Source organism: Sus scrofa, chromosome 13 (genome assembly GCF_054392235.1).
Source record: "Sus scrofa isolate SSC_HxYL_T2T_F1_AM1 chromosome 13, Sscrofa_HxYL_maternal_Yorkshire_Landrace_v2.0, whole genome shotgun sequence".
NCBI lineage: Eukaryota > Metazoa > Chordata > Mammalia > Artiodactyla > Suidae > Sus > Sus scrofa.
In genome coordinates, this window is record NC_139395.1 from 47,902,925 (window position 1) to 47,929,603 (window position 26,679).

Consider the following 26,679-nt stretch of genomic DNA (forward strand, 5'->3'; position numbering starts at 1 on the left):
TCCCTGGTGGTCTCATCCTCCTGGCTTCAGGCCCACTACTGAGTAAAAAAGTCTTGGCAAGCATGTGGATATGGCTTCTCAAGAGAACATAATGATGGGGAGGACAGTGTAGGGGCAGCTAGTGTCACTGAAGCAGCAGCTACCCTTGGGGAGAAGTTCTTCCCATGTGCCTTGATACCCCTGGGAAAGAGGTTCAGGCCAAGTGGACTGGTAGGGCTGGGCCTCAATTTTGCAGCTATTGCTTGACTGCATCAGCCTGGGTACAGATCCCGGCATCTGCCCCATACTAGGCCATGACCTTGAGCAGATGACTTCACCTCTCACAGCCTTGGCTTCCAAGTCTGATAAATGGGACCAAGTACTTTATCTTAATGTGATGATTTCAAAGAGCCCATGAGCTACACCTTTCGTGGGGGCACTGTGAGCGTTTTCATTGCCCGCCTTGGAGGGCAGACATAAGGAGCACTCTGTACCATCATGCATGTGTCTCATGCTTGGCACCAGCACAAGGCAGGCAGAGACACGGAAGTCTGGAAATGCAGGAAGACAGGGACTTCAGTCTGAGCTCTTGACTTCTCCCTGCCCTCTGGAGATGGAGCCACCAAGAGGCCAGGAGCCACCAAGAGGCCAGTAGCCTGGTAGCCAGTTCTCCCCTCAGTCCCTCTCTCCCTCCTCACCAGGGCCTGAGTGCCCCGAGGTCCAGGCCAGAGCAGCCAGGGGCTCCAGCCCGGAGAAAGCCAGTCTTACCTGCTGTCTCCTCCCTCCTACCTGGGACCAGAGCCAGAGACAAGCTGCATCCTTTAGCATGTGTCACGGAGCCCTGGAGACAGACGGTAGGAGGATGTGGGGCTGAGGATGCGGGGCTGATGAGGGAGTCCAGACTCTGCAGGCCCCTGAGGTCTTGAGGGATGTGCCTGCTGCCTGCCCAGCCTCCTTCAGCCAGAGCCCCGAGCATGGGCAGAGGGTGTAGGAGGTCCTGGTGGATATACTCTGGAAGAGCTATTCCATCCCCTCTTCTGACAGTTAAGGAAACTGAGACTTTGCCATGGCTTTCTCCATGGGGCCCATCCAGCTGTTTTATTGAAATGTACCCTTTATGCTCTCCCCCATCCCTGCCTGGACCCTGGCCATTACTTCTGCCAATCCCTGCCCTAAACCCTTGGCTGGCTCTGTGTGACCTGAGTGTGGTCTCTGTCCTGCAGAGTTCAGGTCTGAAGAGGTGGGGGAAGGTGGCTGTGGGAAGGGTCCTAAGGAGCCCTCCCAAAACCCATCAGTGCTCTGAGTAAGCGTCCATCTGAACAAAGTGTTCCCCTGCTGACGGGCTTTGAGAATTGCTCTAACTTATGCAGGCCAGCGTGTCCCTCCACATCCACATTTGGATTCTTTTTTCCACTGCCCTGGACTCCAGCCTTCCTACAGAACTCTCCATCTCCAAACAGCCCTCCTTCCCTTTGCCTGGGTGGTGCATTCATCAGGAGTCCCTTGCCTACCACTTCCAGTCCAGATAATCCTCTCCTTCAAACTCCAACACAAATTCCTTCCAACACCCACCCTGACCTCTGTGTTCTCCCTGCCATCCCCTAGCCCACTTCTACCAATGCCAATGCCATTCTGCCCCCATGAATTTTGAAGCTTTCCTGGCTCTCTCACCTCTCTGGGGTCCCCTTGGGTCTAGTATACCCCATGCTCAGTAAATGTCTACCAATAAGCTAACAGTGTTTGTGTCTTCTAGAATGTAACTGGAATTTCCCATGTGGTTCACATCATACCTGACTGTAGCTCACAAATTCTGATCACCAGGGAGAAGAAGCTATGAGGGCCTGGGCTCCCACCTAAGCCAGGCAGCTGTTCAAGTTGAGCCATAGCCACTTCGAGAGCTCAAGGGCACCTGATCTCTGCACAGTGGCCACAGCGGGAGTACAGGCTGTTCTTGGCGGCAGCAGGGGCAGGCGCCAGGTTTCCTGGAGCTCTGGGCTCCAGCCAACCCCCAGCCAGAGTGTTGGCCAGACAGCAGCCTGATCCCCTCTAGTGACCCCTCGGTCCTGGGACAGGATGTCTGGGTGGGGATTAGGACCGGCAAAGCAACCTTCCCCCTCCTGTGGTAGGCAGAATAATGGCCCCAGAGATGCCCACGTCCTAATCCCCTCAATCTATGAATATGTAACCTTACCCGGTAAAAGGAATATTGGAGACTTGATTAAGGATCTTGAAATGGAAAGATTATCCTGGGTTATTCAGGTGGGCTCAGTGTAATCACAAGAGTCCTTATGGGAGGCAGGAGTGCCAGAGAGAAGGATATGTGATGGTGGAAGTAGAGGTCAAAGTGATGCCATTGCTGGAGGAAGGACCATGTGTTGCAGGTGGCCTTTAGATGCTGGAAAAGGCAAGGAAATCCTCCTCCAGAGTATCAAGAAAGAATGCCTTCTTGCCAACACCTTGATTTTAGCTTGGTAAAACTGATTTTGGATTTCTGACTTCCAGAACCGTAAGGTGATACATTTGTGTTGTTTTATTTTATTTTTTGCTTTTTAGGGTCATACCAGTGGCATATGGAAGTTCCGAAGCTAGGGGTTGAATTGGAGCTGTAACTTCCAGCCTACACCACAGCCCCAGCAACATGGGATCTGAGCCACCTCTGTGACCCACACCACAGCTCACAGCAACGCCGCATCCTTAACCCACTGAGCAGGGCCATGGATACTAGTTGGGTTCATAACCCCCGAGCCATTTGTGTTTTTTTTAAACTACTAAATTTGTGATCCTTTTTTATAGCAGCAATAGGAAACTAATACAGATTTTGGTACCCAAAGTGAAGTGTTGCCCTAGCAAATACCTAAAAACAGAATTGGCTTTGGAATTTGAATTTGGAAATGGGCAGAAACTGAAAGAATTTGAGGTGCATGCTTAGATTGCCTTGAACGCTTTTCCTCTGAGCAGTGAGGGGCTGGGAATGGGAGTGGGGAACTCTCCACAGCCTAGAGACCTGAGCTACCCAGGCCCCCTAGTGTTGGTCCTTTCTTGGAATGAGAGGACTAGGAGACTGCCCAGGGTGGGCCTAGAGAGCCTGGCTTGGGCACTGGGAGCGAGTAGGGAATGGATTGGGATCTAGAGGCAAGAGCAAAGCTGGCTTCCATGGCCCAACTCCAGGGGCATGGGAGCCACCCAGCCCCTTGGAGAGGATCTCAGAGCCTGGATCTGAGCCTGGTCCTGGCTTCCACCCCTGGAGCATGTGAGGATGAGCAGGCGCCATGTCTGTGAAATGAGCCACAGCAGTGCCCGAGTCCAAGCTAATGGACCTAACCCATCCATGTAAGCCATGGAGGTTTGGCTCCTACCAGCCCTCAGGCAGTGCCTAGCTCCTGCTATGGGCCTCAGCTGGGCTGTGTGGCAGGAACAAATTGGGTCATTCCTGGGATTCTCAGTGTCATGGTCCCCAAAGCTGAAGTGGCTAACTGGAACCTTTGACCCTATATCCCTGGCCAGGATGGGACCAGGACCTCATTCCAGAGGAGGGATGTTCAGTGGCTCTGGAGGCACTATCCCACCTGGCCAAGATCTGGGGCTCCTAAAGCCACAGCCCCAACTCAGGAGCCACATGAAGAACTACTGGGAGCATAGACATGGGATGATGTGCATCATGCTTGGTCTGAAGACTGAGAATCTGGGGGATGGACAGTGTGGACACCTGAATTGAAGGTCAGTTTAACCCCAAATTCCCTGATAGGATTTGGATGAAGCCAAGAGGGCTTGCAATGGAAGGGTTGGATTGTATCAAGACTCATGTCCAATCTGATTTTCTCTCTTTCCAAACAGAGAAGGAAGGCGCTTATTCAAGGTCGCATAGCAGTGACCTGACTCCTGCTACAGTGCTCTCAGCCTCTATTGCTTCCAAGGGCCCTTGGTCATTTAATGGGCTCTTTTATGTATTTCTTCATGTTGCTCCTAAACACCTGAATTCTGAATCTAAGTCCTCTGGGCCTAGTTCACGGCTGATGTCAGCCACATTGGCCCAACTGCAGCCATGGGTAGGTCGACAGATCTGGGTAGTTGTGAGGAGAGCAAGGTTTCCCCTTCACCTCCCGCTCTGAAGGAACTGGTTACACATCCTGCCAAAGTACCTTTAGGTATCTTTGGCCCCATAAGGAGGAACCAGATATGTAATAGCTTCAAATTCTGGGACCACTCCCCTGCCAAGACACCTTCCTCCACCATCCTATTGGGGAGTAGTCCAGCAAGGCCAACTTTACAGTTCACAGAGTAAGAGGGGCAGACAATCCTACCTCAGCCTCATCAGGAGCTCTGGACTGCGCTGACCTCCACCTGGCCCTGGCCATGGCTGGGAGCAGAGGGTGAGGGGGCTCAGAACAGCTCTGCCCCACAGAAGGCAGGCCTGGCCTGGCGCCCCTTCCCAGGGCCTGCCTCTCAGAGCAGGGGATACCACCTTATTGCCCCCTGCTTTACTGGGTCTATGGCCCTCTCCTGGGGCAGGTATCTAGGGGAATGGAGAAGAAAGATCTCAGCCTACTGAGCCCAGGGAAGCAGACTGCTGGGCTTGAAGCACCCACAAAGATCCCTGTGAGCAAATGAGAACATTAAGCTTCAGCAGGCCAGGGGCCCAGCCCTCAAACCCAGGTCTCTTTTCAGCTTCCTAACCCCTAGCCCTTCATCTGTTGTGGACCCCCACCCTGTCTTGCTTTCTAGGAAGGATTATGCCTGTATGGAGAGACAGCCAAGTCCCTCTTCTGTTCCTGGGAGTCAGTGTGAGTCCAAGCTATGTGTACGAGCAGAACAAACCCCAAAATGGAGCTGCTTGGGCCTTGCTTGCCCTCAGACCTTGCAGCTGAATGAAGTATCTGGGCAGCCTCTTTGGCCCTTCTTCCTCCACCTCCATCTCTTGTCATCATTTCTTGAGCTTCTGCTGGGCACTGGGCCCCATGAAGTTTCTTTGTATTTATTAATTTTAATCCTTATACCACCCCACAGACTGGGTTTTTTGTTTGTTTGTTTGTTTGTTTGTTTGTTTGTTTTTAATTATTATTATTTTTTAAATTTTTATTTATTTATTTTTTCCCACTGTACAGCAAGGGGGTCAGATTATCCTTACATGTATACATTACAATTACATTTTTTCCCCCACCCTTTCTTCTGTTGCAACATGAGTATCTAGACATAGTTCTCAATGCTATTCAGCAGGATCTCCTTGTAAATCTATTCTAAATTGTGTCTGATAAGCCTAAGCTCCCAATCCCTCCCACTCCCTCCCCCTCCCATCAGGCAGCCACAAGTCTCTTCTCCAAGTCCATGACTTTCTCTTCTGAGGAGATGTTCATTTGTGCTGGATATTAGATTCCAGTTATAAGTGATATCATATGGTATTTGTCTTTGTCTTTCTGGCTCATTTCACTCAGGATGAGATTCTCTAGTTCCATCCATGTTGCTGCAAATGGCATGATGTCATTCTTTTTTATGGCTGAGTAGGATTCCATTGTGTATATATACCACACCTTCCGAATCCAATCATCTGTCGATGGACATTTGGGTTGTTTCCATGTCCTGGCTATTGTGAATAGTGCTGCAATGAACATGCGGGTGCATGTGTCTCTTTCAAGTAGAGTTTTGTCCGGATAGATGCCCAAGAGTGGGATTGTGGGGTCATATGGAAGTTCTATGTATAGATTTCTAGGGTATCTCCAGACTGTTCTCCATAGTGGCTGTGCCAGTTTACATTCCCACCAAGAGTGCAGGAGGGTTCCCTTTTCTCCACAGCCCCTCCAGCACTTGTTATTTGTGGACTTATTAATGATGGCCATTCTGACTGGTGTGAGGTGATATCTCATGGTAGTTTTGATTTGCATTTCTCTTATAATCAGCGATGTTGAGCATTTTTTCATGTGTTTGTTGGCCATCTGTATATCTTCTTTGGAGAAATGTCTATTCAGGTCTTTTGCCCATTTTTCCATTGATTGATTGGTTTTTTTGCTGTTGAGTTGTATAAGTTGCTTATATATTCTAGAGATTAAGCCCTTGTCAGTTGCATCATTTGAAACTATTTTCTCCCATTCTGTAAGTTGTCTTTTTGTTTTCTTTTGGGTTTCCTTTGCTGTGCAAAAGCTTTTCAGTTTGATGAGGTCCCATGGGTTTATTTTTGCTCTAGTTTCTATTGCTTTGGGAGACTGACCTGAGAAAATATTCATGATGTTGATGTCAGAGAGTGTTTTGCCTATGTTTTCTTCTAGGAGTTTGATGGTGTCCTGTCGTATATTTAAGTCTTTCAGCCATTTTGAGTTTATTTTTGTGCATGGTGTGAGGGTGTGTTCTAGTTTCATTGCCTTGCATGCAGCTGTCCAGGTTTCCCAGCAATGCTTGCTGAATAGACTTTCTTTTTCCCATTTTATGTTCTTGCCTCCCTTGTCAAAGATTAATTGACCATAGGTGTCAGGGTTTATTTCCGGATTCTCTATTCTGTTCCATTGGTCTGTCTGTCTGTTTTGGTACCAGTACCACACTGTTTTGATGACTGTGGCTTTGTAGTATTTCTTGAAGTCTGGGAGAATTATGCCTCCTGCTTGGTTTTTGTTTCTCAGGATTGCTTTGGCGATTCTGGGTCTTTTGTTGTTCCATATAAATGTTTGGATTGTTTGTTTTAGTTCTGTGGAAAATGTCATGGGTAATTTGATAGGGATTGCATTGAATCTGTAGATTGCTTTGGGTAGTATGGCCATTTTTACAATATTGATTTTCCCAATCCAGGAACATGGAATATCTTTCCATTTCTTTACATCTTCTTTGATTTCTTTGATTAAAGTTTTATAGTTCTCAGCATATAGGTCCTTTACCTCCTTGGTCAGGTGTATTCCGAGGTATTTGATTTTGTGAGGTGCAATTTTAAAAGGTGTCGTATTTTTGTATTCCTTTTCTAATGTTTCATTGCTGGTATACAGAAATGCAACTGACTTCTGAATGTTAATCTTATATCCTGCTACTTTGCTGAATTTATTAATCAGTTCAAGTAGTTTTGGGGTTGAGTCCTTAGGGTTTTCTATGTATAGTATCATGTCATCTGCATACAGTGACAGTTTGATCTCTTCTCTTCCTATATGGATGCCTTTTATTTCTTTTGTTTGTCTAATTGCTGTGGCCAGGACTTCCAAAACTATGTTGAAGAGCAGTGGTGAGAGTGGGCATCCCTGTCTTGTTCCAGATTTGAGTGAGAAGGCTTTCAGTTTTTCCCCATTGAGTATTATATTTGCTGTGGGTTTATCATAAATGGCTTTGATTATATTCAGGAATGTTCCCTCTATACCCACTTTGGCGAGGGTCTTGATCATGAATGGATGTTGGACTTTGTCAAATGCTTTTTCTGCGTCTATTGAGATGATCATATGATTTTTGACTTTTTTTTTGTTAATGTGTTGTATGATGCTGATTGATTTGCGTATGTTGAGACTGGGTTTTTAATCACCTCTATGATAAGGAAACCAAGGCTCAGCAGGTGCATTCAGGTAAGGTCACACTGCTGGACTGGCAGGGAGGTTGAGGCCACCATCATTGCCCATTTGACTGTCAGAGACACAGAGGTCAGCATAGCTAGGTCCTGGGCTGACCCCTGCCAAGGTCCGCCTGGGCCAGTGGATCCTTGGAGCAGGAACAGGGGTTACTAGGGCTGTCCCCACAAGGCTTTCTAGAAGCCCAATACCTACCCTGGTGGACCCTTTTCCTGAGGTTTGTGCAGCACAGCCCTGGGCCTCAGTCTCCCAAACCCTACTACGTGCCAGGCTCTGGGAAGATAACACCAGTCAGAGGAATCTGTAAAATATGGAGATTGAATAGTGCACCATGAACTAAGTGCTTCTGGGATTATTTTATTCACCCTCAAATCATCCCATAAGGCAGAATCAGTGATCCTCCCGCCCTTTTTACAAATGAGGAAACTGAAGTTGAGAAAGCATATGAACCTGCTCATGTGCTGGCTGAACAGGAATCCAGCACAGGCTGAATAACCCAGGGCCTGAAGCTTTGGTTGTCACATCTGGCAGCCAAGGGTACAGGTCAGGGATGGTGCAGGCCTGGACTGAGGGTGGTCTGGGCAAAAGTCTGAATGCTGGAAGGCACATGGGCAGAGATGTATAGGTGAAGTGGTGATAGTAGTGGGTGCCCTTGGATGAGCTCCAAATGCACTTCTGGGTCCCAGGGACCTAATTTAAGAATCTCAGGATGAATTACAGGGTCAATAAGCATTGAGAATATACTCTGTAGCTGCTAGGAAGATGGGGCTGGGGCAGGAGGCTGCAGCTGGGCCAGGGTCTGGAGGCTGCTAATGGCTGTAGCAGTGGCATATAGCAACAGGCCTTCTGGAATAGAACTGACTTACAACCACTGCTGAGGAATTGGATGTAGCAGGTAGCCAGGACTATGATAGGGCCCAGGGCTCTGACTGGAGCCTCAGGGGCCTGGAGCCACCCTGAACTGGGGACTGGGGTACTAGAGACAAACTGTGAGTTTGAGAGAGAGGTGCCCCCTGGACATTACACAGGCAGTGTCAGGGGCAATGGACATAGGTGTCTGGAGATCCAGATGTGACCATGTGGGGACAGAGCCCAGAGATAGCCCTTTAGATGGAGTTGGGAAGATCACCCTCCCAGGCCTGAGCACTGTCAACAACAGCAACTGGCATCTCTGTGTGTAATGGTGCCATGTGCACCACACACTTTGTTGGAAATCCTCTGACTGTACAAAAAGGGTACCTTCCTTGACCCACCAGACAAAGAGACTGAGACTTAACCTGGGCCACATTACACAAGCAGGAAGTGGCCATGCTAGGGTTTGAACCCAGTCCTCTGACATCCCCAGCTGGAAGGGGAGTGAGCAGGCCACAGAAGCCGACTGCAGCCCAGGGCCCTGATACCCAGCTGGGGTGCCCCTAGGGCCGACATGTGCTTCCAGGGCAAAGAGGAAAGTGGTGAGTCAAACGGAAAGCACCAGATGTGGAGTGAGCCTCCTCCCCTCCCAGCCGCCCCTGGGTGCCAAACTTTCACACCCCACAGCAGAGGAGCCCGGGAGGAGGGGGCAGTGAAAGTGGCTGCTGCTGAAGGAGTCTCTGATGTGCTCCGGATGTGGGGTGGGACTGACAGACACCAAGACTCTGGTTCCCAGCCACCAGGTGTGTAAGGAAAGTGAGTCCCATCTCAGTATAAGGTCATATAAAGCCTATCACATCAGGGGGAACGTTTCAGGTCCCCAGGCCTGAAAGATTCCAGGAGGAGGTGCCTTAAACCGTTCTTGAAGGCATTGCACAGCTCAAGAACTGACCATAGCTCCCCACTTTCTCTGTTTGCATAGAAATCCTCTGGCTCTTGTCACTCTGCCCAGACCCCTAGAGTTTTGGAGTTCATTCTTTCAAACCAAGTTTCACATGGAACTCAAATATGTTTTTTTTTTTTTTAAAGAGAAAAGCAGCATTTAAATGTAAATGTATTTTATAAGTTCAAATTCTCAACACTTTCTTAGCATTATGTCCATCAAGGCTAACAGTGGTGAGCCCTGACATTTGAGCTGGGGATTGGGATGAGAGTTGCAGTCTTAGGTCAGCCTCAGAGTCCAGTTTTTCTCAGTGTTTGATTTTGGTGGCACAGGACCACGTGACCCCGCCAAGTGATTCTCACAGATAAGTGGTTACAAATGGTGGCAGTGTTTCCTAAGGCCACCTTGTGGTCTCTTTCATTTGCAGGGACAAGAGAAGCCTTATGCCAAGCTCAGCCCAAGCCCAGTTTTTTGGACATATAGGTAGGATTCTAATATATTGTAACTTGGTGCCCATTTGAGTCTTTGTGTACTTTTTATTTTATTATTATTATTATTATTATTATTATTATTATTTTGTCTTTTTGCCTTTTCTAGGGCCGCTCCCATGGCACATGGAGATTCCCAGGCTACGGGTCTAATCGGAACTGTAGCCACCAGCCTACGCCAGAGCCACAGCAATGCAACCTACACCACAGCTCACCGTGACGCCGGATCCTTAACCCGCTAAGTAAGGCCAGGGATTGAACCCACAACCTCATGGTTCCTAGTCGGATTCATCAACCACTGAGCCACGATGGGAACTCCTGTGTGTGCTTTTTACCATTGAGATTTTTTAATAGTTAAAAATAGGAAAGAAAGGGAAAGAGATAGGAAGGAAAGGAAAGGAGGAAGGGAAAGGAGGTAGGTGAGAGAGAAGGAACTCATGTGGGGCATCGGAGGATGTCCTAGCTCAGGTTCTTGGTGAGGGCTGCCTCTGCCTTTCCTGGGAAGCCTACCCTGACTGCCCAAGCCCTTCCTATCCTGGAGGTTCCAGTGCTTCCTCTCACCCAGCATCTGTCCCAGCAAATAAATCTGGGCCACGTACTTCTGAAAAGTTTCAGGAGTCCATGACCCACTCCTAGCTCTGGTGTGCACATTGCAGTCCCTGGTTTGGGGGCAGGGAAGAAGGCCCCAGCAGGGGACAGGGACTAGGAGCTTCCCTGGGCCCTACGTGGTATCTCTAGGGGTGGGGAGGACTGGAGAACCCAGTGTCCTTGAAAGCCTGAGGTTTCTGTACGTTCATTTCTGGGAACCTGATATGCTTCAGAAAGAGAGAAATGAGAAGCAAAACCCTAAGGCCTCAGCACCCCCTACCCCCCCGCCCGCCCTGCTTCCTGTCTTCCTTCCGCTGAGTCATAGCCAAGAGCCCAGCACCTCAGCCTCCTCTGGGGCCATCTGGGCGGGGTGGAATTTAGAGTCATGTGAGGACATGGCATCTGGGACAAGTCCTCTTTTCCTGCCAGTATCTGTGAGGGGCCCTGAGTTGCTGAGGGCTGAAGTTACCTCCCAAGCTTGAAGAAGGGGTGACCAATGTCCTTAGTGTCCTGTCTCTCTGTCAATCCCCAGGCCCATTGTTCACCTCCAAGTACTGAGCACCAACTGTAAGCTAGGCAAGGTGGTTCATATGGGGCCCTGTCCTTGAGGAACTCATGGATTTGGACATGGACTCCTCCCGATAGGCTCTTAATGAGTGGCTGGGTCCTTAAGGCTTGCTCTGGTCAGCAGTGGGAAGCCAAGTGATCCAGGCCACATCCCAGTGCACATATCATAGAGACATGCATACACTGACAGAGGCCTTTAGGTACGTGCACATGCACGAGTGTAGCACTTGAGCACGAGGGTCCATGTCCATGGTCCTAGGTGTCCACACAGGGCATCCCTTGGATGGCGGAGTTCCAGCCTCTGGGAACCAGGTCAGGACCTCATGTGCATGGCCTCTGTGGGCCAAGGTTACTTTCCAAACTTGGAGAAGGGTGGCTGAAGTTCTTATGAGGTGTCACCCTATCCTGGGGGCCCAACCACTGTCTCTGAGTCATGGGAACTCATGGGAGCTTGAGTAGTATGCCCTCATTTCATGGAAAAGAACACTGAAGCCCAGAGAGGGCCTGAGACTTGCCCAGGGTCACACAGCAAGTTGGGGGAGATCTAGAAGGAGAATGAGTCAGACTTGGGCACCTGTCCACATCCCTGACCTTTCTTGCCCCCCACCCTCCCAATGACCGTGCTGCATGAAACTCTGGGTTGATTCTCCCAGCAAACCCACCTGGGGACCAACCACAGGGTCCTCCCAAGCCCTACTAACCATTCTCAGGGATTTCCTACCTATTACATCTTTGCTTGGGCTATCCTAGCTGCCTGCATTGCCCTCTCTCAATCAGTCTCAGACCTTCTCTCTGATTCCTCAAATAAAATCCAGACTCTCAAATTCTACCTAAACACTTCCTCTGCCGTTTCTGACCTCCTGGAACTTTCCCCTGCCTCCAGCCTCTCAGTGCCGTCCCCTCACTCCTACCCACTGTGCACCCACCTACTAAACATAAAATTGACTCCTAGAATCCTAGGCTGGGGGTGAAAAGTCCTTTAAGGCTGAGACAGTGGGAACCACACCCAAGCCAGCCCAGCCCTCCAGACTGTCAGTAACTGTGCTGGGCCCTAGAATTAGGAAAGGAAACAAGGCTTCTGCCAGGTCTCACCACCTGCCCGCAACTCTGCTCCTCCCTGAAGGCCCAGAGGCCTGGAGCACTATACTCTAGGCAAGATTGGTCCCTTGGAGTTTACCATTCCAGATTTTGTTTATTCCCCTACACCCTGAGTACCCTTCAGCTGGAGGCTAGGCCTGTGTTTGGTGGGATGGAGAGTGGGGGTCAAACAAAGAGTAGAGAACTCTCAGATTTTGAGAGTGCTTCTCTTTCATTAAATGGCCCCAGACAGAGCTGTCTGCTCCTTTTCAAAGCTCTTCCCTTCCACTTGGTCTGAGGAAGGAGGCAGAGAGGCTGCCTTTGCCTCATGAGGCTCTGAGTCCCATCCCTGCCTGGTCATCCCCTCAAGGGCTCCCCTCCATGCTAGGCTGGGAGCCTAAGATGAATTGTTAGACCTACCCTAGGTGCTAGAGTGTGAAAGAAAAATCAACACAGACACTGCCCATATGGAACTCATGGCCAAGTGGAGGACAGAGGCAAGGTCCTTATCCTTGGGCCATGTGGTATGTGTTTGATCACTGCCTGTTCGGCACTGTGCCAGGCGCTGGGCATGAGCAGTATTCAGATAAGGCCCTGCTCACATGGAACACATCCCTCCACACTCAAGTTCCCATAGAGAGGTTGCTGTGCTCAGCTTGAGGCTTTCTCTGTGCCAAAGGTGAGCTTGGTAGGTGACCAGGGAGCTCACCCACTGGAGCCACTGAAGGGTGGGATTTGGTGTACACACCCCAGCTTCCTTTACCTTCGGGTAGAACAACCCTGAGGTGTGTTCTACATCATCTCAACCAGGGACTGAGCTCACGTGCCCACAGAGGGTACTCACTAATTAACACACTTGCTTTGGCTTCCTTTCCTTCCCTCTCCTCTGTATCAAGAACCAGGAAGGCTCTGAGATTTCATCCAACTTGCAAGCTAACAAGTTACCATATTCCTGAGGATGCTGGCAGAAGATACAAGACTATTGCTTGAGAAACAAAGGTCAGTTTATTTCCCACAGTAGCAGAGTAGACAGGATCAGCATTGTCTTATACCACTTTCCTGAGCCCCAGTTCCTGCAGAGTGATCCCGTAAGGGCCAGATGATGCCTGTACATGCAGTGGGTTGACAGAACAAGAACCCTGAGCTCAGGGAACCCAAAATCTTTTACAATGGTCTGTAAGCTGACCTGCCCAACCTTTGCCCCAGAGGCATATATTATCTTTATTACACTAGGCAATAAACAAATCTGCCTTTTTCGCTGGAAGGAGACACTATCTCTATCTCATAAGGCTAATCACTATAATAATCACCCTTGAAAGTATTGTTTGAAACAAGGGCAATCAGTGCCTCTACTGGCAAGTGTACAGAACTGGGAGGCAACCAGGGAAAATTGTCTCCCAAATACCCTCCTGGTGCTTCTTGACATTGCCTCTAAATAAGCTATTTGTGTTTGGGTCCTTGTCTCAGAGTCTGCCTTTAGGGGGGAACCCTCCAAAACTGGGAAGATGACACTGAATGGGCGTTAATGGATTTCGGATGTGGCTCTCACTTCTCCAGACTTGTCCTTTAAATACTCCAGGGGAAACACTTGAAGGAAGAAGTTTCCTAACCTTGAATCAATACTGTGGTGGCTCCCAGGGAGATGCTCTAAAGGACTCTTAGGGTTTCATTTTTCATGTTTAAATGTTTTGTCCATCTAGAATTAATGATGGTTGCCTGTGTGGGGTAAACATCAGACTTCATTTTTTTCCCCCAAATCCTTCTCATATCATTTATTGGAATGATAAATTTTCTGTCCCCACTTTCTTCTAATCTTCCTGGAGCCTATTATTTAGAACATATCACAAACACACAAACGATCGATTCAGAATAAATGGACACGTGGGCATAATCATCACTGGGAATTTGACAGCACTGGCACAACGTGAGACACAGCCAGCACCCACTCATGATTGCACCATGCAGGCCCCAGGGAAATGCAGGGAATCTGTGAACCAGTTTCACAGTTCACAGAGGATTTGAATGTGAAATGGCAAGGTTTCTTTCTATAAGAATATTTAACTGTACATAAAATTTTCAAAAAGTGAATAAAATTTTAGCTTCCAATCTTTTTGATTTAAAAATTTCCATTGCTTCATTGTTGTAACTTATAGTTTGTATTTTGCCTTTTAATTTTCATAATTTGGATTCTTTCTTTTTTTTTTTTTCTTTTTGCCTTTTCTAGGGCCACGGCATACGGAGGTTCCCAGGCTAGGGGTTTAATTGGAGCTGCAATAACTGGCCTACACCAGAGCCACAGCAACGCGGGATCCAAGCTGTGTCTGCGGCCCACACCACAGCTCACGGCAACACCAAATCCTTAACCCACTGAGCAGGGCCAGGGATCGAACCCGCAACCTCATTGTTCCTAGTCAGATTTGTTAACTACTGTGCCACAACGGGAACTCCATGGATTCTTACAAAAAAGAACTTTTTGGAATATATATATGGTCTTTATGTCTTTTCTAGGGCCGCAGCCCCAGCATATGGAGGTTCCTAGGCTAGGGGTCTAATTGGAGCTGCAGCCATTGGCCTACGCCAGAGCCACAGCTATGCGGGATCCCAGCTGCATTTGCGGCCTACACCACAGCTCACGGCAATGCCGGGTCCTTAACCCACTGAGCGAGGCCAGGGATTGAACCCTCAACCTCATGGTTCCTAGTTGGATTCATCAACCACTGAGCCACGACGGGAAGTCCTGGAATATATTTAATTATGTTCAATTTTTAAATATTTTAAATTTAATTTCTATTTTTGTGGTCTTTGAATCTAATATGCCATTTTATTCTTTCAAATCATTTCTGCCAATAGATTAGTAATTATGTAGAAATCTTGATTATAACAACATAATCAATAGTTTTACTAGAATAAAAGCAAGAACAGTAAATGTTACAGAATATATATATACAATACCTTATGAATTAGGCATATCTTTATCTTTTTTTTTTGGTCTTTTTGGGGCCGTACCCACGGCATATGGAGGTTCCCAGGCTAGGGGTCCAGTCAGAGCTACAGCTGCCGACCTACACCACAGCTCACGGCAACACCGGATCCTTAACCCACTGAGCGAGGCCAGGGATTGAACCCGCAACCTCATGGTTCCCTGTCAGATTCATTTCTGCTGCACCATGATGGGAACTCCGTGTCTTTATCTTTTTATTCACTTAACATCACTAAACACCTGGACATGAGCAATAATCATTAAATTCAGTCATCTTTGATGTCTGACTTTCTGATATTTCTGTATGGCTTTCAGACATAAAAACCATAGGTTTACAGATTTTTTTTTATTGTTATGAAGGTTTATTTGCTGAATAGGAGGGCATAACATGTTTTGTTAGCAGTTTGTAGCTTGATTTAGAATTTTAAATATTTAGATTCTATGGTGTGGGCCTTCATTTGTCCCTTTGCCTTGAGCGCTGCAAATGTCAGGGGCCTGTGCTCCAGTGGGAAGAGCAGATAGATATGTCCATAGTTCTTCCTGCTGCAATATGGTCCAGAGAAAGAATGCTTCTGGGGCTCGTGTCTACATGGGTTCATGGCCAGAGGGATCCAGGGGGGTGGTGGGACTATGAAGGAGACCCCAAGGAGAAAAAATCATCAGGTATACACATTTACTCCCCACCACAATTCTGTAAGATAAAAATTCGTGACTGGCTCAAGTCACACAGGGTGCCTGGCTCTGGAGCCACCTATATATAGCAGGGCACCAGTGTCCCCTAGAAACCCAGTCACTGCCACCCAGAAGCTCTTTCCACTCAGGGTGGGTGGTTCTAGATCCAGTCCTCCCACAGCATCTGCTCAGGTAGGCTAGCCTGACCTGGGAGCAGGTGCCAGGGCCTCTCAGTGGCGGAGAATGCAGCAATCCCACTGCCTGCTGCTTCAGGTAGCCCCAGAGAACCAGCGCCCCAAAGCAAAGGCGTAGTGGTGAACTATGTCCCTAGGCTGCCCCACCATCCTCCTGCAAGGGGTCAAAGGACTGTGCTCTGTCACAGCCCCGCCTCGTAGCCCCCCGCCCAGACATTGAGGCTCAGCTTTCTCCACCCCAGAACTGGCCTCTGGAGGATGGGCTAGGGGCCCCCTTCTCTGTAACATGCTGTGGGTGGGTGGGTTGCAGGCTTGGAGCTGTGCTCTGTGAGAGCCAAAGAGTAACCTGAGGGCATGAGGGAAGTGGCAAGTCCCTGCCCACACCTCTGTCCACCCTTGGCTGGGGAGGTATTCTCCATTCTGAGGGTTAACAGGTCCTAAGTGGTTAAAAGGCTATCTCAAGGTCACCTAGCCAGAAAGGGAGGCCCTTACTTTTTCTCTACATAGTCCAGACATGCTCTCCCTGCCCCATCAGCCAGGCTTCAAGGCCCCCGCTGACCCTGGGACCCTGTGAGGGGAACACTCATGGCCACACACTCAAAGTGTGATTAGGCCCTAACCCAGTCCCACACAACTGCTATGGTCTTCCTGGGGGCTCTGTAGCTTCTCTTTTTAATTCTCTCTCTCTTTTTTTTTGGTGGGGGGGGGGCTTTTGTCTTTTTAGGGCCACACCTGAGGCATATGGAGGTTTCCAGCTTAGGGGTCCAATCAGAGCTACAGCTGCCAGCCTACACCACAGCTCACGGCAGCACCAGATCCTTAACCCACTGAGCAAGGCCAGGGATTGAATCCGCCACCTCATGGTTCCTAGTCGGATTTGCTAATCACTGAGCCATGACAGGAATTTCTCTTTTTATTCTCTAAGTAGGGAAACTGAGGCTCCAACAGACCAGATGTGTGCTCATGACTCCACAGCTGGGCATCAGTGCTAGGACCATCCCAGCTGGCTTAACACCAGAGCTGGGTTCTGTACCCAACTGTGGGATAGAGATCTGAGGGGAAAGACCCTGTAGGAAAAGACTGGCCTGAAGGAGAGACAGAAATCCTGGCCAGACGTTGCCTGTTCATCAGCAAGGGACTCAATGAGCAGGGCCTGGCTCTGCTGATCCTGCTTTGCCCTCCCTCCTCATCCCTCTTAGGCCTTCATACCCCTGGCTGCTCACCAACCTGGGCAGCACAGTTGCACCCCTAACATCCCACTTTCTCCTGTGCCCCCCTCCACACACACTGTCCTTCCTCCCAGGCATGCATGACCCCTTTTTTCCCTATAGTTGTCCACTCTGTGCCTATCCCTGGGCTGAACACTGGGTACTGCCAAAGCTGTGCCAGACCTGGGCCTGTCCTGGTCCTCTTTTGAGGGGTCCTGCAGAGGCAGTGCAGAGATAGGGGAGTCTAAGGAGGTACCTGCAGGCAGGGAGTGCTTCCTGGAGGGAAGCTGAGGCCTCTGCATCCCCTCCCCCTCACCTAGGTCACTGCCCTGTCCTCTGAGCCTCTCTCCCTGGAGTGCCCAGCAGGTTCCAGGAATCGTCCCTTTGCTCTGCAGAGCTGATTCCAAGAACTGTGGCTCTTGGCAGCGTTCACTCAGGATCCTTTCCTAGAACATTGGCCTGGCCCTACCCAGGCTGCTGGAGTCTCATTGGGCAGCGGGTGGAGGGAGTGAAGGAGGGGGTGCCCTGGGCGGGGCCTCTGTAGGGTCCAGACATTCGGAGGCCGAGGCCAGAGCGAGGGGGTGGCCACACCAAGGTGGGGGCAGGAGGTCAGTGTGTGTGAAGGCGCTTTGACTCCAGTCAGCGATGGGGGTGGGGTAGGCCCAATGAGAACCTTCATCTCAGAGCCTCCTAGCACACACAAGAGGCTCACTCCTCAGGTCCAGAACTTGGGCTCAGCTTGCTATACTCCACCCTCCATCCCTCAACCCCCACCCAAAGATCCCATCTTATAGGCAAATGGCACAAGCCTTACTCTGGCCTCAGAGCAGGCTTTTATCAGATAACCTCCAGAGGTACAGGCCAGGGAATGGGAGTGGCAGTTTCTAAGCAGGGAAAGGGGCATGGGACAGTCAGTCCTTGGAAGGACATGACACTGTATTATTAATCTTGTTATAATTTCACTTTGCCTGACAGGAAATTACCCCACCCCATACCCTCAGGTTGGGTAGGTGGGGGTTGGGGGTGACAGGCCCTGATTCATGGGCAAGGACAGGGCCCCACTTCCCTCAGGGTCACTGGGCCTCCCCCCTGGGGTGTGTCCGCCACCCCCACCCCCTCTGAGCTGGCGCCAGGCCTGCCTACCCGCCTGGGACCTGCCAGATCACATTGAGCAACCAGTTCCTGAGAAGCGTTGAAGGCTGTTTGGTTTAAAATTAACTCCCCCGCTCCCCTCCCCCTGCCTGCAGGCCTCCTCTGAGTTCTTGGAAGAGGCGCTGTGCTCTTTCTTCCTGGGAAGAGGCCTCCAGCCACAGCTGCTGATTCTCATGAAAACACCTCACCCGGGGTGGGGGTAGGGGTGTGCCCATGCCACACCTTCTCTGCCCTCTAATTCTCTGCCCTCCCCGAGGCCCAGGGATCCTCCTGGAACCTAGCACACCCCAGTTCATCCGCTGAGACCCAGAGGAGCAAGGGTGTGATTGTCAAGGTCCTGAGAGCAGGTGCTACTTCCCCAAAGCTCACAGCCCTCCCCCACCTGCTGGCTCTGAGTGAAGAGAAAAAGGGCTATAGAGACCCAGTCTGGGCACCTCTGGGATAGAGTGAGCATGAGCTGATCACACTGAAAGCAAACCCAGGGCTTTGGTCTACTTTGAGACATGTATGGCTCAGGGATATAGAGCAACCTGGCCACTGTCACACAGCTTTGCCTGTCTAAGCTCAGCCTGCCCACTAGACCTTGCAAGGATGCCCAGAGGCCAGTCCCAACAGGCATGCACACTGGAGTTAAGAGCTCTATTTGTCTCTTACCCACACTCCTCTCAGTGCCCTGGGAACCCATCTGCCTCTGGATAAACCTTCATTTTCCAGTGTCTCCTTGGGCTTTGGAAAAAAGGCTTCTTGAGAACCCGCTCTCCTAATGGCTCCTCTTACCATGGCCATCTACCCGAAGGAGCTGAGAAAAACAAAGGAATGTTGGCCAAGTGGAAAGGTCAACACACACACACACACACACACACACACACACGCACACACATGCACAGAGCTGTTGCTCAGAAGTAGAGCTGGAGGGGTGGGGAGGGAGAAGTGCTTCTTGGGAGAAGACTGAGGGGTGAGAGGAACTTTTAAGGACAAAGCTTTGGGAGTTTCCATTGTGCCTCAGTGGGTTAAGGACCTGGTATAGTGTCCCTGAGGATGTGGGTTCAATCCCTGGCCTTACTCAGTGGGGTTAAGGATCTGGCATTGCCGCAAACAGTGGCATAGGTCACAGATGTACCTTGGAGCTGATGTTTCTGTGGTTGTTTTGTAGGCCTCAGCTACAGCTCTGATTCAACCCCTGGCCTGGGAACTTCCATATGTCCCTGGTGCAGCCCTAAAAAAGCAAAAAAAAAAAAAAAAGGAAGAAAAAACAAAGCTTTGGCCCAATCCAGACTATGAATGAAATCTTCACCTCTGATGGAGGAGGAGCCTGGGTCTGGTGACAGGAAAGGCCAGTCTGGCTCATCAGCATCAGTGCTGGGTGTGGAGAGAGTCCCTGGAATAGGGCTATACCTGAGGAGCATTTGCTGGATTCCACTCCCCCTCCATCCACACCTCAGAGTGGGGTCTCCCTAGTGAAGGCTGCGCAGTGGAATAGTCCTAGAGGACTGCCTGGGGGTGCCATGGCCCCCCCAAGTTCCTTCAGCCGTCAGAGGCCATTTCTTACACTCACGGCACTGCCTGCTTCAACCAGGTCTGAGTGGTGGAAGCAACTGTCTTTCCATTGAGCATAAAGCTTTGGCCACACAAAAACGCTCCTCCTGCTTTGGGCCTTCCCCGTCTCCTCCTGTTCACAGTGAGCATCAGTTTCTACTTACCCTGTATTCTCCCAAAGCCAGGCATGGCCACTTTCTAACCTCCCTGTAGTTGGCCACTACCACTCTCTCTGGTGGACAGATAGGGAAACTGAGACTCCAAGACCTTAAACTATTTGTTTGAGATCCCAGGGTATTTTTGGAAGGGCTGAACTTTGAACCCTACCTGGGTTCTTTTCATTTGGCTAATTTGCCTCTTCAAAGACATCCTCACGGGAGTATGATGTGTGTGTGTGTGTCTGTATGTCTGTGTGTGTGTGTGTGTGTGTGTGTGTGTGTGTGTGTGTGTGTGTGACAAAGAGAGAGAGAGAGAGAATTTTAGCCAAAGAATGGTTGTTGTGAATCTTTTATGGAAATATGTTTTCTCCTCCCCAGGCTGGAGAGACCTGGGAAAACTCAAGCTCCAGGGAGATTCCCAAGGGTGCAGTGGGTGCCCAACAGAGGCATGAATAAATGGTGGAAAAGTTAAGGAAGACTTCTCAGAAAAGAAGCATATGATTTGGACTTTGAAGGGTAAGAGGAAGAAGGACATTTCAGGATGAATGACACTGCGTGGAGGGCTATTTGGAGGGAAAGAATGGAATGGCTTAGTGATTTGGGAAGCTATGCATTGGAGCCTGGGGTAAGGCACAGGCAAGGTATGGGGGGAGCCTGTAAGTATCACTAAATGAGGAAGGCCTGACAAGAGTGGGTTTGCAAGCCCCTCACTCTGGAGCCGGTGGTAGGGCTGAGGGGGTCAATGAGAAGGCCATCAGGATGATCCATTCAGGTTAGCGAGCAATGGTAAGGTTAGATCTGGACAATGCAGCCATGGGAGCAGCAGGAGAGCAGCTTGAGAAGGACTTAGGTGCTGGAGACAAATGTGGAGATCAATAGGCTGGGGAGAGCATGTCGGGGTTGTCTCCAAGATGGGGGAGAGTGGAGGCATGTCTAGGGGGCAGTGAAGAATCCAGCTCTGGACAGAAGAAGTCTGGGGGGACTTGAATGAAGCTGTCCATGTTGTCAAGCCAGAAGACATCAGACTCAAGTTCAAGAGTTCTAGGGTGAGGGGGACAAGTCCCCAGCTTGGGATTCCAAGCCATGGGTTCCAGCCTCATATGTCCACTTCCTCTCTGGGTGACTGTGAACAAGCTCCCTTCCCTCTCTGGGTGTCAGGCTGCAGCTTTGAAATGAGACAGACTTGCCTCACCTCCCTCACCTATGACTCACCTCTGAAAGCATAGACCAGTGAAGGCTGGAAGAATAAGAAGCCTGAGGGAGACTCATCCTGCAGGTGTGGGCAAGGGTAGCAGATGGCCTAATCTCTACTAGAGCTGCAAGAGACGTTGCTAGATGCTGGGCTTGTCCAGCCTCCACCCCAGCCCATGCAGAGGCCAGACAAAGGGTCTGTTCCTCATAACGAGAACCCAAGGCCTTGGTTGGCAAATGATGTCTGAGGATGGAAAGCTGGGTTGGGAGGGCAAATCCAAGTTGGTGGGATGAGGGGTTGCTTAGAGCTCCAGGGAGTTCCAGCCAGCTCCCCTGCAGCCCCCGTGGGGACCTCAAGGGACTTCAGCACCTGCCCAGCCCAGCTCTCAAACAAAATTAAAATGATGCACAAGGAATAGTTAGAGTGACAGTTGTAGCACCTGCTGAGTTGAACCCTCTCAGGCTCCCCTCAGCATCACCTCATAAATCCTTCTGGGCCCCCTGTGTCCCCTCTGAGAGACATGCTGTCACTTTCCCCATTTCATAGCTAAGGAATCTGCTGAGATTAGTGAAGTTGAGGGAGACCCCCCAAAACCAAGTGCTTAGCACATAATCCAGACTGGGAGGAGAGGGGGTAAAACCAGAGGGTGGGGGGACATGCTAGCCAGGAGGGAACCTGCTGTCTTAAGACTGAGATGTGGGAGCCCCAGTCTCCTGCTCTGGAGTGACCACTGGACTGGCCCCTCCGGCAGCTGGCTGTGGATCCTGCCTAACCTGGGGCGGGTGTATGTATGGGAGGGTGGCGCCCAGGTCCTGCCATCAGGGGTCGGGAGGATACATTCATCAGAAGAGGCTGTTGAATTTCTAGCAAAGCTCTAACCTGCTTTATATTAAAACTGGTCTAACAGGTTGTTATGACAGGACAACCCAGGCCTGTGCAGACTCCACTTCTCCTGAAGGAAGAGGGCCTTTGTGAGTCCCCAGAATCCTCCCGCTTCTGGATCAGGGCTTATTTCAAGTTCTTTGCCCCTCTGCTTCACCAGGCAGCTGTGCAGGGCAGGAGGGTTCCCATCTGAGAGTGGAGCCAGCCCAGCCATGCCCCTAGCCCTGTTCAGACTCATGTTTGGCCTTGGTCCAGGAAGATTTGCTTATTTGGCAGATTTGAAGCTGATCCCGAGTGCAGGGGGCCCCAGTGATTTTGGGGTGTTAGGACACTTGATAATCATGGGGGAAGCATCCCAGCAAGACCTCTCCTTGATAAACAAGAGAAACCTGGATGGCCTAATGGCATCTCTGCCCTGGAGTTGTACCAGAGGGGTGTTGTGAGTCCAAGGAAGGACACCAGTCTGCAACCCCACCTCCCTGTGGCCTGGCAGGATCCTCTAGGACCCAGCCCCCAGTCCCAACCCCTGCCCCTGCCCCTCTCCTCCAAAAAGCCCTCCTGAATTGCCCCAGCCCTTCTTCATGCCCCCAGCACCTTGTGAGTGCCAAGGCTTTAGCATGCCAGCCCGTGGGAGGCGGAGCAGAGTGGCAGTTACACCAACAAGATCTCGAGTCAGGGTTTGAATCCCGACTCTGCCCCTCACAAGCTGCGTGGACCCTGAAAAAGCCATCACCTCTTTCTGAGTCTTACCTCTTCTGCTATATAAATGGGGACAACCTCTGCTGGTTTGCCAGGCTGCAGCGAGAACTGATGGGGCACAAACCCCACCCAGGATCACCAACTTGCAACCCTTGCCTTCTCTGCTCTCCACCATACCCTACTCTGCCCTATCCCATGCCTTTCAACCTCCTTTCTGGTCTCTGGCCCGCAAGCCCTCAAGGGGCCTTTCCCATCCTACTGACAAGTTCACCCCTTAGAAATGAGAATCAGGGAATTAGAATATCCCTGCTAAACTCTGAAGAGGTGCTCCACCACACCAGAACCCAGTCCATGCACCCCCTTCACCCTTTCCATCCATTCTCTGTCTCCACAGCCCTCTTGGGCAGCCCTCCCAGATCCTTACTCCCGGGCACCCGAGGTTTGTTCCTGCCTTGGGGCCATTGCACTGGCATTTCCTTCCACCTGGGACATCCTTTCTCTAAGTTGTCTGCGAAGCCAGCTCCTGCTCTTTGCTCAGGTGTCCAGGTTCAGTGCCAGCCTGCTCCAGAGCTCTCCCTGATCCTCTCATCTGCAGCCGGTGCCCCACATGCAAAGCCGCTCTCTTCTCTGCCCCTTGCTTTGCTTCCACTCTCAAAACTCATGAGCGCCCATTCGTTTACTTTTATTATCTCTCACCCACCAGCCCATGAGCCCCACAAGGATGAGGAATGTGTCCACTGTTCCCTGCTGTGTCCCCAGAGCCTCAATGGAGTTGGTGCCCAAAGAGCAGGTAAAGGACTTAATCGGTAAAGGGTTACCATCAGCTATTGTATGTATGTTGTTCAGGGTCCTGTGAGCCCACCAGTGCCGGTAGGTGTGCTCCTTTCACCAACCCAGAACCACCTAGAGGTAACTGCAGTGACGAGAGGATTTTCGGCATCTGTTAGACTGGGTCTCTGACTTGGGTCTGGGGCCCAGTGACATGCTCTCCACTGATTCTGTTCTAAGGAGGTATCACTTACTCCCTTGATATGGAAACAGGAGAAAAAGATTGAAGCAGAAGAAGAGCAGGGGTCAGAAGTAGCAGGTAGCCCCTCCTCAAGCAAGAGCTGGACCTTGGCTTAGGCCGAGGGAGGGAGAAGGGGATAGGACCCTGTTGGCCAGGCCAATGGCTCTAGAGACCTTAGCAGGCAGGGACACAAGGGGATAAAAACAGCATCCAAGAACAACTCGCCTAAAACCTGCTCCCCCATCCCCCACCCTGGCCCACCTGCCATCCTTGCCACCTCATGTAGCAGTGCCAGGGCTCATGAGTAGTTAGTACCCCATGGGGTCAGCTCGGCTCTGTGCCTCACCTCCTCAGCTAGTCCCTCGCCTTCTCTGGGCCTCAGTTTCCTCATCTGTGAAGTATGGATAATGTTTAGAGGGTTGTGGTGAGTATTACTTGAGGTGTAAAGCCCTTGTCTATTGACAGTACCTGGTGGACACCCCAAGACATCTCCCCTCTGTAGACAATGAAGGGCCTCCTCTTGTTTTCTGTCTGGGCCATGCTACCAGGTGGGGAATAGCCTGCCTTTGGCCCCTCTGTGTCTACTGCCTGCATACTGGGTGACTCAGATCTGGGGGTGGAACAGATGGACTGGTCACCTCAAGCATTCTCGGAGTTACAAAGGGGCTGAGATCCAGGGTGAAGCAATGAGGAACTGAAGACATCCCTGGCAGGGCCATGGTGACCTGGGGGAGGTGTGTTGTCGGCCCTGGAGCCAGCATTGGAGAGGGTGCCAGGCAGGACACATGGGCCTGGGAACCACTCTGGTAAAGATAGTCCTCACCCTCCTCTTTCCCACACTCACCAAAAATCAGCACCATTCTTTGCCACAACTATTTCCATGCCCCCAAGTTTCTGTGCCTCCAGAGTTCTTGCTTTATATCCTTTCCTGCCTCCTTGTCATCGACATGTCACTCTTCACACCTTCCTGCCTTCAGCTGCCAGCATTTGCTTCTTCTAATCTGAAACTTCTAATTATCTAAGGGCTAAGAAAATAGGGTGACTTGAACTATTTCTAAAGTAAAGGCTGGGAGTTCCCTGGTGGCTCAGTGGGTTAAGCATCTGGCACTGTCACTGCTGTGGGTGGGGTTGATGCTGTGGCGCTGGTTTGATCCCTGGCCTGGTAACGTCCACATGCCATGGGTGTGGCCATAAATAAATAAATAAACTAAATAAGACTAAAAAAGACTGTAAATGAGGTTCAGGGGAGCTCTCCTGTGAAGTACTCAAAGGTGTAGAAAGTTTCAGGGCATAGTGGGAGTCCAGGTGCCACAGTGTTCCCAAGTCAGACCATCGGATAATGAAGAGTGTGTTTTCATTTTAACTGCTCTTCCACTTACTTCTAGTATGGCAGGACCTTGCGTGAGAGGTGAGAATCCCCAAACCCCAACCAGCTTGGACCATCATCCCCATCCAAGGCGAGACCCTGCCAGCTTTTTGGCCACTATGGTCAACTCAATTGTTCTGCCCCACTGCACAGAAAGACCTTCCCCAGGCCTCCTTGCAATCGGGAAAGTGAGCCTCCCAGTCACACCCTGGTGCCTTTGCATGCCCTGTACCTTCTCCCTGAATGACTGGCCCTGACTTCTCTGACTGTTGGCCTTCTCAGCTCAAAAGACACTGTCCCCAGGAGGAGTCCACAGCAGCCTTTCCCCAGTATTCTCCACTCTCAAGCTTTAATTGACATCTCCTGTTTCCACATCTCTCAGGTATGGTGCTCCTCCGCTACCACCTGCCACTGGGCAAAATGACCCTGCAGGCAGTCCTACTGGCCTTCACCTCCTGTATCCCACCTCCCAAGAGAACAAGAGGGAATGGGTGGAGAAAGGCATCTCCCTGTCCCCTCCACTCTTTAATGGGTGCCCTAGCAGGTCGTGCTCAGCCACGTAAGTTTCTGGGCCTCTGTTGACCCAGATGTAATGTGGAGGTTAATGATAAGAAGATCCAAGGGGACAAATTGTGCAGAATTCAAAAGAGGCCCCACTGAGGGCTCTATAAATGGAAGATACAACTTTATTGTCATCACAGAAAAATTAGTGGGGAAAAAAAGACTACGGAACTTTTTTTTTTTAAGTAATAATTATTTTATAAAGTTTTATCAGATATGTATTTTTTTTTCCCCCTCTCACATGCAGGCACCTTCCTGGGAAGGAAGCAGACCCAGCAGAGCTGGAGCAACAGCCCTCAAACCAAGCATGCCCCTCGCTGACATAGACTGGCACTTCTGCAGGCCTTGTGCCCCAGGGAGACCAGCTCTGTGCACAGGGGGCTCTGCTCTGCAAGAGGGTGAGTGGCAGGCCTTGCTGGGCGCTAAAGCCTTGGCTCCATTTCCTTGTCCATTTGTCCACACTCCCAAAACAGGGCTGGGGGCAGAAGAGGATGGACATGATCACAGGTGTGGGTCAGTGCCAGGACATCCAGGACTGCCTTGGGTCCAGCAACAAACACATCTCAGGATGGGGCTCTCTAACGGAGGAACGAGAGAAGCTGGGGGAGGGCGGGGGTCTCTGGCTCAAGGCTCAGGGCAGAGAGGTGGGGTTGTCTCAGCCAGAGACCAACCCGAGGAGAATGAATAAATAAATAAATACTATATAACTGTGCGGTCCCCCAGCCTGACTGGCTCCCCCATCAGGGGACTGTCACTGTCAACCTCAGTTTCTCTGGCTGTCATCCTTCTTGGAACAGAGGCTGGCTGGAAGGAGGGGGCCTGCCTCAGGAACCAGGGCTGGCCAAGTCTGTGCAGTTCAGGAGGCCCAGGCAGGTGAGCGGGGGCCTGAGCCCAGCCTGCAGGGTAAAAAGAGGTCCTGCCAGTCTCCCTCTCTTCTGACATATGGCCCACCACAGTGGAGCCACATGGGAGCTGGGAGCACTGGCCTTCAAGTCATGTGACACTTGCCTCAGCCCCTTTCCCCCAGCCTGGCTCCTGCTGACTCTTCCT

General features: G+C 50.6%; 1 long non-coding RNA gene across 2 annotated transcripts; it reads left to right on the plus strand.

Annotated features, from left to right (window-relative positions):
* Positions 1-680: 680 nt before the first annotated feature.
* LOC106505607 (uncharacterized) lies at positions 681-26,341 on the plus strand. Of its 2 annotated transcripts, XR_002337536.2 has the most exons (7): positions 681-833; positions 2,361-3,696; positions 9,728-9,783; positions 12,917-13,019; positions 20,299-20,436; positions 23,397-23,483; positions 25,877-26,341. It is a non-coding gene; the product is annotated as an uncharacterized LOC106505607 (long non-coding RNA). The 2 variants fall into 2 exon arrangements; XR_014823169.1 differs by lacking the exons at positions 681-833; positions 9,728-9,783 and adding an exon at positions 25,351-25,450 and having other exon boundaries at positions 3,484-3,696.
* The last annotated feature ends 338 nt before the right edge of the window (positions 26,342-26,679 follow it).